Source organism: Ambystoma mexicanum, chromosome 2q, assembly GCF_040938575.1.
Source record: "Ambystoma mexicanum isolate Mex_15411 chromosome 2q, UKY_AmexF1_1, whole genome shotgun sequence".
Lineage (NCBI taxonomy): Eukaryota > Metazoa > Chordata > Amphibia > Caudata > Ambystomatidae > Ambystoma > Ambystoma mexicanum.
This window is the reverse complement of record NC_090924.1, coordinates 41,914,454-41,933,196: the sequence shown is the minus strand read 5'-3', so window position 1 is coordinate 41,933,196 and position 18,743 is coordinate 41,914,454.

Sequence of the window (18,743 nt, the reverse complement as noted above, 5' to 3'; positions counted from 1 at the left end):
TGTATGGCCATTCCTAATGGGGAGTTTTCCTCTAAATGAATATCCTGACAACCTTTATTATTTACCATAATTTTTACAGATCCTTCACCAATGTCTTCCAATGGAATGTATTCATAATACAGGCCTTGCTGTTTTATGGATTCATTCAGGCATACAAATGCATCAGAGCCTTTCATCTGCTGTCCATATTTGCATTTCAGTGTTATTGCAAACTGTTTTGTAAATGCAGGAATAATAGTATCTTTCCTCATTTGTAATTCGATTGCATAAGGAACCAGTTGTGCACAATGGTAAGCCCTTCTTTTGTCTTCAAATTCAGGTGCCGGACCACCTAGGCGTGACCATATTTTTTGATTAAGGAAATCTAACACCATACACATTCTGTGCATGATGTCATTGCCCATGTAAAATTCATTTTGTGCTCCACTCACTATCCATAAATTATGGTAAATTGTTTTCTGCCCAATGCTAATTTTAAACATGCATCTGTCTGCAATTCGGTTTTCAAAGTCTGGACTGTCCAACCCAGAAACATATTCGAGCCGATTCATGGAATAATTAGCGCGGCGCAAGTGGGCAAAAACGTGCGATTCGCAGTGGAATAGCGAAAATCGCAGTGCAATTGCGAAAATCGCACGAAAAGCAGCGCACGTCGATTCATGGAAGGCCGTGCGCGAGAAAACCAGCGGATGTGCGATAAAAAAGTGCGCTGCGCACGTTGGCGCACAGGCCATCTAACAGCGTGCGCCAGGTCACAGCGAAAATCGCACAGGCCACAGCGAAATTCGCACATAGCGCGGCGCACGCAACAAAAGTAGGCGGAACACGGGCGTAACACTCGGAATGGGGAAGAACTTGCCAAAACGTGGGCGTCACGGGGGAAGTACAGGGCACAAGTGCGCGGAACGCCCACACGCTCGCCTACAACACGTATTCATGGAATAGAATAGGGGAAAAAAGCGCACGCTCAAACCAGCGCACAGGCACAAACACGACCGCCACAAGAAAGCAGGCGGTAGCGTCTCTGCGGCTGTAAGAAATGTGCGCCAAAAGGTGCGCCAACAAATAGCACCTATATACTGCCATGATGAATGTCCCATACTGTGGCCCTCCAGGAAAAATGACGTGCAAAGGGGTACCCACAAACACGGACACCCGCTGACAAAAAATACGTGTGCGTGTATACCGGGGTGCGCGGGAAGTCTAACACGCGATTTCAGCAAGGTACGTGCATCACAGGGGTTCGCGTGAAGTTTCACACGCGATCGGGCCTGGGGGAGCGGGCTACGTGTATATCAGGGGTTCGCGTGAAGTTTCACACGCGATCGGGCCTGGGGGAGCGGGCTACGTGTATTACAGGGGTTCGCGTGAAGTTCCTCACGCGATCGGGCCTGGGGGAGCAGGCTACGTGTATTACAGGGGTTCGCGTGAAGTTCCTCACTCGATCAGGCCTGGGGGAGCGGGCTACGTGTATTACAGGGGTTCGCGTGAAGTTCCTCACGCGATCGGGCCTGGGGGAGCGGGCTACGTGTATTCCAGGGGTGCGCGGTGTTAGGAAAGATTTCGTAATTATAGGGAATTTTCCTTCCATGTGGCAACCCCTAAACTTTTTGCTATTGTTTTTAACCTTGTTGTTGACTTTGCCAGAGAAGTACAGCCTTCTGCCGCACTTCTCTGGGCTTTCGCTCCTTTCTTACGGGGAAACTGACATGCCCTTAAGACAGTCAGTACCGGGGAACGTGGTTTCCCGTAGTTTCTTTTATCGTGTCGCAGCTTTAGTGCAACACGACACAAGAGGGCACTGTAAGCTAAGTTACAGCTCTCTTGGGTCTCTAGCCTTCTACAGGCCCTAGATACTCTTTTAGGATGGTATTTGATCGGTGCAAGTCATTCAGGGACTCGAATGGTGGCAGCGATCGCTTTGTTTATTTTGAGCTCCTTTTGGCGTTCTGAGCACGTTTTTGCCCTGAACCCAAAATGGTGGCCTGGCTCCCAAAATGGCCAGGCCGCGAGGCTCCTTTGTCTTGTCCACTGACCGGCTTGCTCCCTTCACCTTCCCCAGGTCAGACGACCCGGGGCCTTCCTTATTTGGGCATGTACTTTCCCGCGAAACGTGGTTGCTTTCGCGGGCTTCTACATGTCGTTTGCGTGCCTCCAGGGTGTGGGCTGGGATGTCTGGTCCCAATACACATCCTGGGTGCCAGAGAGTCTGGGGTGGTGTGAATGCCTGGGACCACCGTGGTCCGTGATTGGTCCACGTATGGTATGTGTGTTGATGAGCGGATCTCCCATTGGCTCCCCTCTGTTTTGGCGCGAAGGGAACCGTGGATAAGAGGGAGCTGGAAACACCACTGCCATGTCGATCTCCTGAGTTCTCACGAACGAAGGAATACAGGAGCCAAGTATCCTGCAACCCAGAGGCTGGACCGAGGAATCGCTGGTGACCCGCTGAAGGAATCCTCCTTTGCACTGCTGTCGTCCTGTGAAACCCTTTCCTCCTTGGATCGAACCAGAAGGCCTGTACTGGTGCTTCGACCTTTGGAATAGCAGGAACAGCTATTCCCGGCGACTTCATCATCTCCTGCCAAGTAAGCCTTCGGAAGTGTCTCTGGGCCATCCAGTTGACTGACCAGCTTACAAGGGAGTCCTGCTCTGTAACTGCCGCCAGGTTGTGTTGTATTTCGAGTCCTTGTCACTCTCCCACGCTTCGTACACTTGGCGTTCCCAAGTCTGAAGGGAGGAGTGTACATTTGGCTTGAATTCACACGGCCGCTCCGTTGTCCTGCTGCGGCAACAAAACTGTGCTGGTTTCGTCGATTGGGACGTCTTTTTGCTCTACACGACTACAAGGCGTTCCCTGCTCTTCTGAACCTGCCAGCTGCTGAAACAAACGTGGAGAAGCCTGGGTCTGCTTGCTTCGGGGACCGGTGAGTAGTTTAGCTAGGATCTGGTCGCCCTCCTGCAGTATCCCATTGCTTTTCCCTGCTGTGTAAAAACAGCACCCTTTTGCCGTACTCGCGCTCTGCTTCTGCTCGCTGTGGAGGCTGCGCTTGAGTTGCGGAACCTGTTCTCCTTCTGCTGTGCACTAACCCGAACTGCCTGACTTCCTCCGAAGAGCTTCCCCTTTTGCCCGTTGGCACCGGCGTGGCAGGTACTTTGAGCACAAGGCTCCACTCTTCGCAGGGCTCGGACTTCCATCTAGTTAGGTGCCTCTAAAGGCGAACTGAGTCAAAAGCGTTATCGCACTGCCTGTTTTCCTTTCCTTTCAGGTGGACTACATATTTCGTGCTTTAAACGCTTGCGACTGTGTATTTGTATATATATTGTGTTGATTTGGTATGTGTTGGCTTAATACTGTGTTATTGTGATTTTCTTGCTACGGTCATTGTTTTAAAGGCCTTAAAATAAATGTGTATCTATTTTTGATATAACAACTGTTTGGAGTAGTTTGTAAGCGCTCTTGCTTTGTGTGCTCATTGCGGGCTTTCAGTCACCCTCACCCCTCTTGAGACCTAGTCTTGACCGCCGCGATCGCTTCCTTGATTGGTCTGGCTTGTCCAGAGGTTACCCTGTTCCAAGTAATTAGGTTGGCCTTCTGAACTTCTGCGCCACCAGGACAGAGTTCAGAAATCCGTCTTAACAAATTGGTGGCAGCGGTGGGATACGACGGAAGGTATCCAGTGTTGCGCTCGAACTAAGGCATTTCAGGTTATTCCAAACAGTACACGTAGTGAATTGTTGTAATATAACTTTAAAAAGGCCATAGTCCTATCAAACAGTATGGAAGCAAATACCTTGTTAACTTTAAATGCTTCCAAATCAGAAACGCTGAAAAAGATGTGTGCGGAGAGAGGTGTTTCCTCTCAAGGCACAAAATTGGAAATGATCCAGAGAATCGTGGCGTGGCAAGAAGTGCAGCTTGACGCTATAACTTCCGAGGACAGTGCAGAAGGTGGTGGGGCTGCTCTCACTGGCAGAACCGACGGTTCTGCCGCTGCACTGATCCATCGCGACCACGAGGACAGGGAGGATGTAATGTCTAATGTTTCCTCTGCCAGTGCTGATGGGGAGGCTATGCTTGAATTCAAGAAGCAAGAGCTGCGGTTTAGGCAGCAGGAGCTTGAATTCAGCATAGCCAAACTAAAAATCGAACAGGCAGAAAAACAGAAAGACAGGGATCACCAGTTGGAACTGGCCAAGCTTCAGGTTGCAAATGGATCCAAGGGTCCTAGACATGGGTCTGGGGCTTCCTCTCATCCACGGTTTCCAAAAAATCTGCTCAGTGTGTATGAAGAGAGGAATGACATTATGGACTGGCTGAATGCGTTTGAGTATGCATGCGAGGTCCAGGAAGTTGACAATGCTGATAAGATTGCGTGGTTGCTCAGTAGACTGCCCCATTCTGGCTGTAGTGCCATTATGGAAATGTCGAAGGCTGAGCGGGCTGATTTCGCAATGTTAAAGCAGACTCTCATTTTAAAGTTTGGGAAGACTCCGACCCAATATTTAAAGCGTTTTCGAGAGTATAAGAAATAGGAAGGTGGTACTTGGGTATCTTATGTCGCTGAATCTTTGAAAAACTTAACTGGCTGGGTTGAAGGTTATAAGGTTTCTACCTTCGAAGGCATGATCAATCTGGTCATGCTGGAACACATTTTTGCTTCTTCTTCCCCGGAGCTTAAGCAGCATTTGGCCGATTCGAAGGAGATAGATCCTAAGAAGCTGGCCATTGCAGCAGACTTATGGGTGTCACATCGAGTGTCCCATAAGGACAAAACTCATCCTGGTAAGCAGGAGGAAGGGAAAAAGTCCAAAGATATGGAGGGTGGGGAATCTGCTAAATCTTCTTCCCATAAGGGCCACAAAAAGAAAAACAAGGGTAAGACACAAGAGAACTCACAGGGTAGTGGAGGTACGCCTCTGAAACAGAACTCTGGTTACAATAAGCCTCCCTACGTAAACAGACCCAATGGGGCTTGTTTTTCTTGTGGAGCAACTGACCATGTGAAGGGGGATCCCCGTTGTAAGGTTAGACCTTTGGGGGTCCACCCCGCTAATCTGGCCTTCTCCTCCTACGAGGAAGAAGAGATTACAGGAGCATCCTTCTCCTCAGACTCATTTCCCAGCGGAATAGAGGCTGAGGTAGTTTTAGTGTCCCTGGGTTCCTGGGAGCCTAAAGTCGCAGAGGCGTATGCTAGGATTCCGGATAATACCAAGCACTACTTTAAAGACAGTGTGCTGATCAATGGAGTGGATACTCCAGCTCTTAGGGATAGTGGGTGCAGTCGCACTGTAGTGGATTCTACCTTGGTAGACTCAGAGGAAGTTGCCAGAGCTACTCTGATGCCCACTAAGTTGGCTGACGGCCCCCTCCGTATGTTTCCCGTGATCCCTGTAAATCTTACTTTAAATGGTACAGCAGTCAGGATTCCAGTGAGCATTCAGAGAAACGTCCCGGGAAAGGTCTTGTTGGGCAATGATCTCAGAGCTTTAGGGCTCGTAGGAGACACTGCCGAAAGACCCTACACACGGTCTAAAGCACGGGCAGCATTGGCCAAGTCCAATACGCCGCCCCAGCCGACGGGGAAACCCAAGGCGAAAGGAGTCTACAAGTCAAGACGAGGGAAAGAGAATATTCCCCCGAGCTCGCCTACCACTGCGGTGGAGGAAGTTGGTCAATCGCCCGGGCCTGACGAGGAGGTGGCGATGCCTGAAGTATTCGACCCCAACAATCATCCTGAACTAAAAGACTTGTTAGTTGAAGGAGGTCCTGATAGGGACGAATTCAGTAAAGGCCAACGTGAGTGCCCATCTCTGGAAGGCCTAAGGAGACAGGCCTGCTCCCAGCTTGAGGGTGAGCCTCCTGGGAAGCATAGGATTTATTGGGAAGGTGGACTCCTGTATAGTGAGCCCACAGAGTCTACAGAAGGAGACCATAGGAGGTTGGTGGTTCCCCTTGCTGTTAGGCCCTTCCTCCTGCAGTTGGCGCATGAAGTTCCCCTTGCTGGTCACCTTGGTATTAAGAGGACCAAGCAAAGGTTATCCATGCACTTCTACTGGCCCAAGATGGGGGTGCAAGTAGAAAGTCACTGCAGGAGTTGTGCCTCCTGCCAGTTGTCTGGTAAGGTTGGCGCGACAATCCAAGCTCCGTTGGTACCGCTCCCAGTCGTGGGGGTACCATTTGAAAGGGTAGGGATCGACATCGTTGGTCCCCTTGACCCGCAAACATCCTCGGGCAATAGGTTTATCCTGGTGCTGGTCGACCATGCAACCAGGTACCCTGAGGCCATCCCATTGAAAACTGTAACTGCCAAGTCAGTTGCAAAAGCTTTACTCGGCATATTTACTAGGGTTGGCTTCCCTAAAGAAGTTGTGTCAGATCGTGGCAGCAACTTTATGTCGAAATATATGCAGGCTATGTGGAAAGAATGTGGGGTCACCTACAAGTTCTCTTTTGCATATCACCCCCAGACCAATGGTCTGGTGGAACGTTTCAACAGAACGTTAAAGAGCATGATTGGGGCTCTGGAGGAGCCCCAGAGAAGAAAATGGGATCTTCTTTTACCATGCTTGCTGTTTGCCTACCGAGAGGTACCACAGGAGGGTGTTGGCTTCAGCCCCTTCGAACTTCTGTTCGGTCATCCCGTACGGGGACCCTTAGCCATTGTCAAGGAGGGATGGGAGATGCCCACTCCCCCTGTTACTACCAATGTAGTTGACTATGTGCTAGGGCTCAGAAAACGGATGGTACTTCTGATGGGCTTGGCTAGTGATAAATTGAAGGCAGGGCAAGCGCTGGTGAAACATTGGTACGACCAGAAAGCTTCCCTCATCAACTTTACACCTGGTCAGCAAGTCCTGATCATGAATCCAATAAGGCCTCGCGCTTTACAGGACAAATGGTCAGGCCCTTACACAGTGGTGGAGCCCCTGGGTGAGGTGAACTATTTAGTGGACCTTGGAAGGCCTGGACAGGCTCCAAAAGTGTTCCACGTGAATAGGCTGAAGGCTTTCGTCCCAAGAGTCGAAATCGCAGCACTGCTACTGGCTTCAGACGTTGAGGAAGAGGAGTCTGAACCTCTTCCCGACCTGTTCCAAAGCGGTCCTTCAGATAGCTCCGTTGAGGGTGTCCGAGTGGCCCCTCACCTGACTTCTGATCAGCAGGCTGAGGTGAAAAGTTTGCTTCGGCAGTTTTCCCCCCTGTTTTCACAGTCCCCTGGTTTGACACCTTGGTGCAAACATAACATTGACACAGGAGACAGTGTACCTACCAAAAGTAGGGGATACAGGATGTCAGATAAAGTACGGTCTTATATTAAGACCGAGGTCAACAAGATGTTAGACCTTGGGGTGATTGAACCCTCTAGTAGTCCTTGGTCCAGTCCAGTCGTTTTGGTTCCAAAAGCAGGCACTTCTGAATTGAGGTTCTGCGTGGATTACAGGGCTCTGAATGCTGTCACCAAGACAGATGCACACCCCTTGCCTCGAACAGATGAGCTGGTGGATACTTTGGGTGCCTCCAAGTACCTCAGCACGTTTGACCTCACTGCTGGCTATTGGCAAATAGCTTTAGCAGAACATGCCAAGGAGAAGACAGCATTTTCTACTCCAGACGGCCTTTACCAATTCCGGGTAATGCCGTTCGGGTTGAAGAATGCACCTGCCACTTTCCAGAGGCTTGTGAATCATGTGTTGAATGGGTTGGACGAATTCTGTCTTGCATATCTGGACGATATAGCAGTTTTCAGTGCCACCTGGGAAGACCATGTGAAACACCTCAGGATTGTGCTCCAGGCTCTTCAGAAAGCCCACTTGACCATAAAGGCTAGTAAATGCCAGATTGGACAAGGCTCAGTGGTTTACCTTGGACATGAAGTAGGTGGAGGGAGGATACAGCCTCTACCCAGTAAAGTACAAGCAGTACAAGACTGGCCTACCCCCACTACGCAAACCCAAGTGAGAGCCTTCTTAGGACTCACGGGTTATTATCGCAATTTTGTAGCAGACTATGGCACCATAGCTGCTCCTCTGACTGCCCTCACAACTCCGAAGAAACCCAAGAAGGTAACTTGGACCGACGAGTGTGAGAAGGCCTTCAATGGCTTAAAAGACTCCTTGTGCCAGGCCCCTGTGCTCAGGGCCCCTGATTATCAAAGACCTTTTATCGTGCAGACGGATGCCTCTGACACTGGGATAGGAGCTGTACTATCACAAGTAGATGAGAAGGGTAAGGAACACCCTATCGGTTTTATTAGTCGCCAGCTTAAGGACAGAGAGCTCAGATGGTCCACGGTAGAGAAAGAATGTTTCTCTGTTGTGTGGGCCCTAAGGAAGCTGAGGCCCTACCTCTATGGGACCCACTTCACTGTGCAGACTGACCATAAGCCGTTAAAGTGGCTAATGAACATGAAGGGGGAGAATCCAAAGTTGCTTAGGTGGTCCATAAGTCTTCAAGGCTTCGACTTCACTATTGAGCATAGACCAGGTGTCCAACATAGCAATGCTGATGGGTTGTCCAGAATGTTTAACCGACCTGAACAAGAGACTCATCCAGGGGTGGATTAGTTCCCCCTGTCCATAGTCTGGGAGGGGCGAGTGTTAGGAAAGATTTCGTAATTGTAGGGAATTTTCCTTCCATGTGGCAACCCCTAAACTTTTTGCTATTGTTTTTAACCTTGTTGTTGACTTTGCCAGAGAAGTACAGCCTTCTGCCGCACTTCTCTGGGCTTTCGCTCCTTTCTTACGGGGAAACTGACATGCCCTTAAGACAGTCAGTACCGGGGAACGTGGTTTCCCGTAGTTTCTTTTATCGTGTCACAGCTTTAGTGCAACACGACACAAGAGGGCACTGTAAGCTAAGTTACAGCTCTCTTGGGTCTCTAGCCTTCTACAGGCCCTAGATACTCTTTTAGGATGGTATTTGATCGGTGCAAGTCATTCAGGGACTCGAATGGTGGCAGCGATCGCTTTGTTTATTTTGAGCTCCTTTTGGCGTTCTGAGCACGTTTTTGCCCTGAACCCAAAATGGTGGCCTGGCTCCCAAAATGGCCAGGCCGCGAGGCTCCTTTGTCTTGTCCACTGACCGGCTTGCTCCCTTCACCTTCCCCAGGTCAGACGACCCGGGGCCTTCCTTATTTGGGCATGTACTTTCCCGCGAAACGTGGTTGCTTTCGCGGGCTTCTACATGTCGTTTGCGTGCCTCCAGGGTGTGGGCTGGGATGTCTGGTCCCAATACACATCCTGGGTGCCAGAGAGTCTGGGGTGGTGTGAATGCCTGGGACCACCGTGGTCCGTGATTGGTCCACGTATGGTATGTGTGTTGATGAGCGGATCTCCCATTGGCTCCCCTCCGTTTTGGCGCGAAGGGAACCGTGGATAAGAGGGAGCTGGAAACACCACTGCCATGTCGATCTCCTGAGTTCTCACGAACGAAGGAATACAGGAGCCAAGTATCCTGCAACCCAGAGGCTGGACCGAGGAATCGCTGGTGACCCGCTGAAGGAATCCTCCTTTGCACTGCTGTCGTCCTGTGAAACCCTTTCCTCCTTGGATCGAACCAGAAGGCCTGTACTGGTGCTTCGACCTTTGGAATAGCAGGAACAGCTATTCCCGGCGACTTCATCATCTCCTGCCAAGTAAGCCTTCGGAAGTGTCTCTGGGCCATCCAGTTGACTGACCAGCTTACAAGGGAGTCCTGCTCTGTAACTGCCGCCAGGTTGTGTTGTATTTCGAGTCCTTGTCACTCTCCCACGCTTCGTACACTTGGCGTTCCCAAGTCTGAAGGGAGGAGTGTACATTTGGCTTGAATACACACGGCCGCTCCGTTGTCCTGCTACGGCAACAAAACTGTGCTGGTTTCGTCGATTGGGACGTCTTTTTGCTCTACACGACTACAAGGCGTTCCCTGCTCTTCTGAACCTGCCAGCTGCTGAAACAAACGTGGAGAAGCCTGGGTCTGCTTGCTTCGGCGACCGGTGAGTAGTTTAGCTAGGATCTGGTCGCCCTCCTGCAGTATCCCATTGCTTTTCCCTGCTGTGTAAAAACAGCACCCTTTTGCCGTACTCGCGCTCTGCTTCTGCTCGCTGTGGAGGCTGCGCTTGAGTTGCGGAACCTGTTCTCCTTCTGCTGTGCACTAACCCGAACTGCCTGACTTCCTCCGAAGAGCTTCCCCTTTTGCCCGTTGGCACCGGCGTGGCAGGTACTTTGAGCACAAGGCTCCACTCTTCGCAGGGCTCGGACTTCCATCTAGTTAGGTGCCTCTAAAGGCGAACTGAGTCAAAAGCGTTATCGCACTGCCTGTTTTCCTTTCCTTTCAGGTGGACTACATATTTCGTGCTTTAAACGCTTGCGACTGTGTATTTGTATATATATTGTGTTGATTTGGTATGTGTTGGCTTAATACTGTGTTATTGTGATTTTCTTGCTACGGTCATTGTTTTAAAGGCCTTAAAATAAATGTGTATCTATTTTTGATATAACAACTGTTTGGAGTAGTTTGTAAGCGCTCTTGCTTTGTGTGCTCATTGCGGGCTTTCAGTCACCCTCACCCCTCTTGAGACCTAGTCTTGACCGCCGCGATCGCTACCTTGATTGGTCTGGCTTGTCCAGAGGTTACCCTGTTCCAAGTAATTAGGTTGGCCTTCTGAACTTCTGCGCCACCAGGACAGAGTTCAGAAATCCGTCTTAACACGCGGGAAGATCCAGGGGTGCGCGGGAAGTTCCACACGCGAATAGCCTGGGGGCGCGTGTATTCCAGGGGTGCGCGTGAAGTTGCACACGCGAATAGCCTGGGCGCGTGTATTTCAGGGGTGCGCGGGAAGTTCCACACGTGAATAGCCTGGGGGCGCGTGTATTCCAGGGGTGCACGTGAAGTTGCACACGCGAATAGCCTGGGCGCGTGTATTTCAGGGGTGCGCGGGAAGTTCCACACGCGAATAGCCTGGGCGCGTGTATTTCAGGGGTGCGCGGGAAGTTCCACACGCGAATAGCCTGGGCACGTGTATTTCAGGGGTGCGCGGGAAGTTCCACACGCGAATAGCCTGGGCGCATGTATTTCAGTGGTGCGCGGGAAGTGCCACACGCGAATAGCCTGGGCGCGTGTATTTCAGGGGTGCGCGGGAAGTTCCACACGCGAATAGCCTGGGGGCGCGTGCATTTCAGGGGTGCGCGGGAAGTTCCACACGCGAATAGCCTGGGGGCGCGTGTATTACAGGGGTGCGCGGGAAGTTCCACACGCGAATAGCCTGGCCGCGTGTATTTCAGGGGTGCGCGGGAAGTTCCACACGCGAATAGCCTGGGCGCGTGTATTTCAGGGGTGCGCGGGAAGTTCCACACGCGAATAGCCTGGGCGCGTGTATTTCAGGGGTGCGCGGGAAGTTCCACACGCGAATAGCCTGGGTGCGTGTATTTCAGGGGTGCGCGGGAAGTTCCACACGCGAATAGCCTGGGCGCGTGTATTTCAGGGGTGCGCGGGAAGTTCCACACGCGAATAGCCTGGGGGCGCGTGTATTTCAGGGGTGCGCGGCAAGTTCCACACGCGAATAGCCTGGGGGCGCGTGTATTACAGGGGTGCGCGGGAAGTTCCACACGCGAATAGCCTGGGCGCGTGTATTTCAGGGGTGCGCGGCAAGTTCCACACGCGAATAGCCTGGGCGCGTGTATTTCAGGGGTGCGCGGGAAGTTCCACACGCGAATAGCCTGGGCGCGTGTATTTCAGGGGTGCGCGGGAAGTTCCACACGCGAATAGCCTGGGCGCGTGTATATCAGGGGTGCGCGCGAAGTTCCACATGTGATTTGACAGTGTGGGTCCTCCCAGGTGTACCCTGTACACCCTCCACGGCCCCTGCAGGCAGCCCACACCACAGGGGACTACCCTGCATCCCTGGTCATGTCCCGCAGGCAGCCCACCCACCATGGGCATGCCCCCCAGCAAAGGCACATGTCTCCTTGAACTAATGAACACCAACTCATGTCCCCTTGCACCCCCACCCCCCAGCACTGTGGGGCACCTGCCAGCAGGCCCCCACCCATGTCCAACTCATGTCCCCCACCACCCCCACCCCCCAGCACTGTGGGGCACCTGCCAGCAGGCCCCCACCCATGTCCAACTCATGTCTCCCACCACCCCCACCCCCCAGCCACCAGGGTCATCCTCCACCAGGCCCCCACTCATGTCTCCCACCACCCCCACCCCCCAGCCACCAGGGGCACCCTCCACCAGGCCCCCACTCATGTCTCCCATCACCCCCACACCCCAGCAGTGCAGGGTCACCCTCCACCAGGCCCCCACTCATGTCTCCCACCACCCCCAAGCCACCAGGGGCACCCTCCACCAGGCCCCCACTCATGTCACCCACCACCCCCACCCCCCAGCCACCAGGGGCACCCTCCACCAGGCCCCCACTCATGTCTCCCACCACCCCCAAACCCCAGCAGTGCAGGGTCACCCACCACCCCCACCCCCCAGCCACCAGGGGCACCCTCCACCAGGCCCCCACTCATGTCTCCCACCACCCCCACCCCCCAGCCACCAGGGGCACCCTCCACCAGGCCCACACTCATGTCTCCCACCACCCCCAAACCCCAGCAGTGCAGGGTCACCCTCCACCAGGCCCCCACTCATGTCACCCACCACCCCCACCCCCCAGCCACCAGGGGCACCCTCCACCAGGCCCCCACTCATGTCTCCCACCACCCCCACCCCCCAGCCACCAGGGGCACCCTCCACCAGGCCCCCACTCATGTCTCCCACCACCCCCAAACCCCAGCAGTGCAGGGTCACCCTCCACCAGGCCCCCACTCATGTCACCCACCACCTCCACCCCCCAGCCACCAGGGGCACCCTCCACCAGGCCCCCACTCATGTCTCCCACCACCCCCACCCCCCAGCCACCAGGGGCACCCTCCACCAGGCCCCCACTCATGTCTCCCACCACCCCCAAACCCCAGCAGTGCAGGGCCACCCTCCACCAGGCCCCCACTCATGTCACCCACCACCCCCACCCCCCAGCCACCAGGGGCACCCTCCACCAGGCCCCCACTCATGTCTCCCACCACCCCCACCCCCCAGCCACCAGGGGCACCCTCCACCAGGCCCCCACTCATGTCTCCCACCACCCCCAAACCCCAGCAGTGCAGGGTCACCCTCCACCAGGCCCCCACTCATGTCTCCCACCACCCCCACCCCCCAGCCACCAGGGGCACCCTCCACCAGGCCCCCACTCATGTCTCCCACCACCCCCAAACCCCAGCAGTGCAGGGTCACCCTCCACCAGGCCCCCACTCATGTCTCCCACCACCCCCACCCCCCAGCCACCAGGGGCACCCTCCACCAGGCCCCCACTCATGTCTCCCATCACCCCCACACCCCAGCAGTGCAGGGTCACCCTCCACCAGGCCACCACTCATGTCTCCCACCACCCCCAAGCCACCAGGGGCACCCTGCACCAGGCCCCCACTCATGTCACCCACCACCCCCACCCCCCAGCCACCAGGGGCACCCTCCACCAGGCCCCCACTCATGTCTCCCACCACCCCCAAACCCCAGCAGTGCAGGGTCACCCTCCACCAGGCCCCCACTCATGTCACCCACCACCCCCACCCCCCAGCCACCAGGGGCACCCTCCACCAGGCCCCCACTCATGTCTCCCACCACCCCCACCCCCCAGCCACCAGGGGCACCCTCCACCAGGCCCCCACTCATGTCTCCCACCACCCCCAAACTCCAGCAGTGCAGGGTCACCCTCCACCAGGCCCCCACTCATGTCACCCACCACCCCCACCCTCCAGCCACCAGGGGCACCCTCCACCAGGCCCCCACTCATGTCTCCCACCACCCCCACCCCCCAGCCACCAGGGGCACCCTCCACCAGGCCCCCACTCATGTCTCCCACCACCCCCAAACCCCAGCAGTGCAGGGTCACCCTCCACCAGGCCCCCACTCATGTCACCCACCACCCCCACCCCCCAGCCACCAGGGGCACCCTCCACCAGGCCCCCACTCATGTCTCCCACCACCCCCACCCCCCAGCCACCAGGGGCACCCTCCACCAGGCCCCCACTCATGTCTCCCACCACCCCCAAACCCCAGCAGTGCAGGGTCACCCTCCACCAGGCCCCCACTCATGTCACCCACCACCCCCACCCCCCAGCCACCAGGGGCACCCCCCACCAGGCCCCCACTCATGTCTCCCACCACCCCCACCCCCCAGCCACCAGGGTCACCCTCCACCAGGCCCCCACTCATGTCACCCACCACCCCCACCCCCCAGCCACCAGGGGCACCCTCCACCAGGCCCCCATTCATGTCTCCCACCACCCCCAAACCCCAGCAGTGCAGGGTCACCCTCCACCAGGCCCCCACTCATGTCTCCCACCACCCCCACCCCCCAGCCACCAGGGGCACCCTCCACCAGGCCCCCACTCATGTCTCCCACCACCCCCAAATCCCAGCAGTGCAGGGTCACCCTCCACCAGGCCCCCACTCATGTCTCCCACCACCCCCACCCCCCAGCCACCAGGGGCACCCTCCACCAGGCCCCCACTCATGTCTCCCACCACCCCCACCCCCCAGCCACCAGGGGCACCCTCCACCAGGCCCCCACTCATGTCTCCCATCACCCCCACACCCCAGCAGTGCAGGGTCACCCTCCACCAGGTCCCCACTCATGTCTCCCACCACCCCCAAGCCACCAGGGGCACCCTGCACCAGGCCCCCACTCATGTCACCCACCACCCCCACCCCCCAGCCACCAGGGGCACCCTCCACCAGGCCCCCACTCATGTCTCCCACCACCCCCAAACCCCAGCAGTGCAGGGTCACCCTCCACCAGGCCCCCACTCATGTCACCCACCACCCCCACCCCCCAGCCACCAGGGGCACCCTCCACCAGGCCCCCACTCATGTCTCCCACCACCCCCACCCCCCAGCCACCAGGGGCACCCTCCACCAGGCCCCCACTCATGTCTCCCACCACCCCCAAACTCCAGCAGTGCAGGGTCACCCTCCACCAGGCCCCCACTCATGTCACCCACCACCCCCACCCTCCAGCCACCAGGGGCACCCTCCACCAGGCCCCCACTCATGTCTCCCACCACCCCCACCCCCCAGCCACCAGGGGCACCCTCCACCAGGCCCCCACTCATGTCTCCCACCACCCCCAAACCCCAGCAGTGCAGGGTCACCCTCCACCAGGCCCCCACTCATGTCACCCACCACCCCCACCCCCCAGCCACCAGGGGCACCCTCCACCAGGCCCCCACTCATGTCTCCCACCACCCCCACCCCCCAGCCACCAGGGGCACCCTCCACCAGGCCCCCACTCATGTCTCCCACCACCCCCAAACCCCAGCAGTGCAGGGTCACCCTCCACCAGGCCCCCACTCATGTCACCCACCACCCCCACCCCCCAGCCACCAGGGGCACCCCCCACCAGGCCCCCACTCATGTCTCCCACCACCCCCACCCCCCAGCCACCAGGGTCACCCTCCACCAGGCCCCCACTCATGTCACCCACCACCCCCACCCCCCAGCCACCAGGGGCACCCTCCACCAGGCCCCCATTCATGTCTCCCACCACCCCCAAACCCCAGCAGTGCAGGGTCACCCTCCACCAGGCCCCCACTCATGTCTCCCACCACCCCCACCCCCCAGCCACCAGGGGCACCCTCCACCAGGCCCCCACTCATGTCTCCCACCACCCCCAAATCCCAGCAGTGCAGGGTCACCCTCCACCAGGCCCCCACTCATGTCTCCCACCACCCCCACCCCCCAGCCACCAGGGGCACCCTCCACCAGGCCCCCACTCATGTCTCCCATCACCCCCACACCCCAGCAGTGCAGGGTCACCCTCCACCAGGCCCCCACTCATGTCTCCCACCACCCCCAAGCCACCAGGGGCACCCTCCACCAGGCCCCCACTCATGTCACCCACCACCCCCACCCCCCAGCCACCAGGGGCACCCTCCACCAGGCCCCCACTCATGTCTCCCACCACCCCCAAACCCCAGCAGTGCAGGGTCACCCTCCACCAGGCCCCCACTCATGTCACCCACCACCCCCACCCCCCAGCCACCAGGGGCACCCTCCACCAGGCCCCCACTCATGTCTCCCACCACCCCCACCCCCCAGCCACCAGGGGCACCCTCCACCAGGCCCCCACTCATGTCTCCCACCACCCCCAAACCCCAGCCACCAGGGGCACCCTCCACCAGGCCCCCACTCATGTCACCCACCACCCCCACACCCCAGCAGTGCAGGGTCACCCTCCACCAGGCCCCCACTCATGTCACCCACCACCCCCACCCCCCAGCCACCAGGGGCACCCTCCACCAGGCCCCCACTCATGTCTCCCACCACCCCCACCCCCCCCCCAGCACTGTGGGGCACCTGCCAGCAGGCCCCCACCCATGTCCAATCCATGCCCCCCTGCACCTGGGTCCCAACATTCCCCAATCATGTCCGTAATGCCCATCCTCCCCTGCCAAAAGCCCAACCAACTATCACACCCACCCACATATCAAAGGCAATTACATGTTACACCCCCAATTTAAATAATGCAATTGAACACATGTCTGTCACACACAATGGCTGCAAGTGAATGACAAAACACCCAACATGACATGCCTGAAAGCAATGAGATGATACGACACATTGAAGATTAAAATAATAATATGTATTTAACAGCAAGTAGAATGGAAATGAAATAAGAAAAAACACAAAGCAAATCAAACAAAACAAGATGAATGTCCAAGAAAATAATCTGAAAAATTAAAATAAGCCAATGAAGAAGATCATCCTGGGTCCATGAGCCCTACCAAATTAAACCTAACTATGACTACTAACTAAAAAGTGAACTATATACAAAAAAGTGGTGCATTGTCCAATCGCAACCAAAAAAAAATGAAAAAAACAAAGGAAACCTAACCCTAACTATACAACTATATACAAAGGCAGCGGGCTATTCGGACGGCTCACTGGTTGTTGTCATGGGCCAGGGCATCATCGAACTCCTGGTCAATGGCTTGGAGGCGGGCATGTTCCCTGGCCCCGAGGTCCCGCAGGGATAACGCAGTGTCAAGCTCAAACTCCCTGCGAAGACCCTCGAGGCACTCAGCCCGCCTCAGCGCCCTCCGCATGGAGTCCTCCGCCCTGACCATCGTGAGCCATTCCTCCTCTGCCCGCTGCCGCTCCGCACCTATCCGCTGGCACAACCGCTCCCACACGGAAGCCACTCCCATTCCAGGGTTCTCCTGCCCTCCGGCCGATGCCTGCACCCCTGATGTTGATGGCCCGAGCCATGATGCCTCCCACGTTGAGCCTGCTGCTGCCTCCGACGCAACTGCCTGTGCCAGCACGACGGCATCCAGGCTGATGGAAACCACCGACGCCGTCGTGCACGTGCCCTGCCCGATGATGCCGTCACATCCTCCATCTGCTGGGGTCCAGTTGCTCTGGTGTCCACCCCTGCTGGATCTCTGACTCCCGACTGTGGCAGGGATGGGATCCCCACCGAGCTGGCTGCATTGGTCGGGGCAGGTCCACAGGGGGCCCTGGTGGCATCTGGGCTGGAAGACGGCAAGGAGAACGACTGGTGGATAGCCTGCACAGAGGAGGAGAGGGCCGCCACATTGGCCAACACATGCAGGAAACCCCCGAACATGGCCGATCCCAATTGGGCCACGTCGGCACGGTGCACTTCGTGATGACGTACGTGCTCCTCCCGGGAAGCACGCACGGCATCACGAATCACAGCCTTGCGCATCGCGACCCCAATCAGGACCTTCTCCGCACGGCCAGGGGTTCCCACGTCCGCAGGTGGAGGGGAGTAAGGTGACATGGACATCCCCTCTACCTGCGGACAGGCCTGGGACGGGGCATCCCTGCTGGTGCATGGTGGTGCACTCACAGGGTCAGGGACAGCGACATGCACAGGCCCCTCCACGGTGACCTGTGCTGCCTCCTGCCCCTGGCCCTGGACTGCACCACTTGCACCAGCAGGGATGCCCCCACCAGGCCCCATGTGTGCCCCAGTGGCGGCCTCCTCCTCCTCTGTGCAAACCACCAACCTGGATGGCTCCTCACCGTCTCCCACCGTAGCAGGCCCCTGTGGGGGCTCACCCACCCCTTCCGCTGCAGCCGTGGGGGCATCCCCGCCGCCTTGCTCCACAGCGCCGTCTCCGCCCTCTTCTTCACTAGCCGCTGCGTAGAGGGAGACAAAGAACACAAGCATCAGGGCACTGTACAATGGTCTCCTAGACAGGAAGCAATAGCAGATGAGCACCACTGTCAAAGTACACTTCCATCATGTCCCTCCACAACACATGGGTCAGTCCAGGCAAAACACACACAGTAACAGGCATGGTGCATGCCATGGACATTTCCATGCATGTCCAAAGGACTCTTGAAACATTCAATGATATGTAACTCACATGCATCATGGCTCATGCCCATCACATGCACACACTTCACCTCAGTCACATCCATCTGGCCCCAAACACACCAAACACAGCGGATACAAGGGTAATTTGGCTGCTTTACTGAATCTGTGCATTGTCACACACATGTGTCATGCATCCATGGCATGCACAAGTCACAGACACGCAGGTCAGGCACACAGACATGGCTACCATATATGTACCTGGCATCAGCACCCATCCCTCACCCCCACCCATGTCCAGGTACAGAGACTGCCATGCTCTCATGTTCAAAATCTGAATAGGGCTCCCCATGCGGCATTTCAACA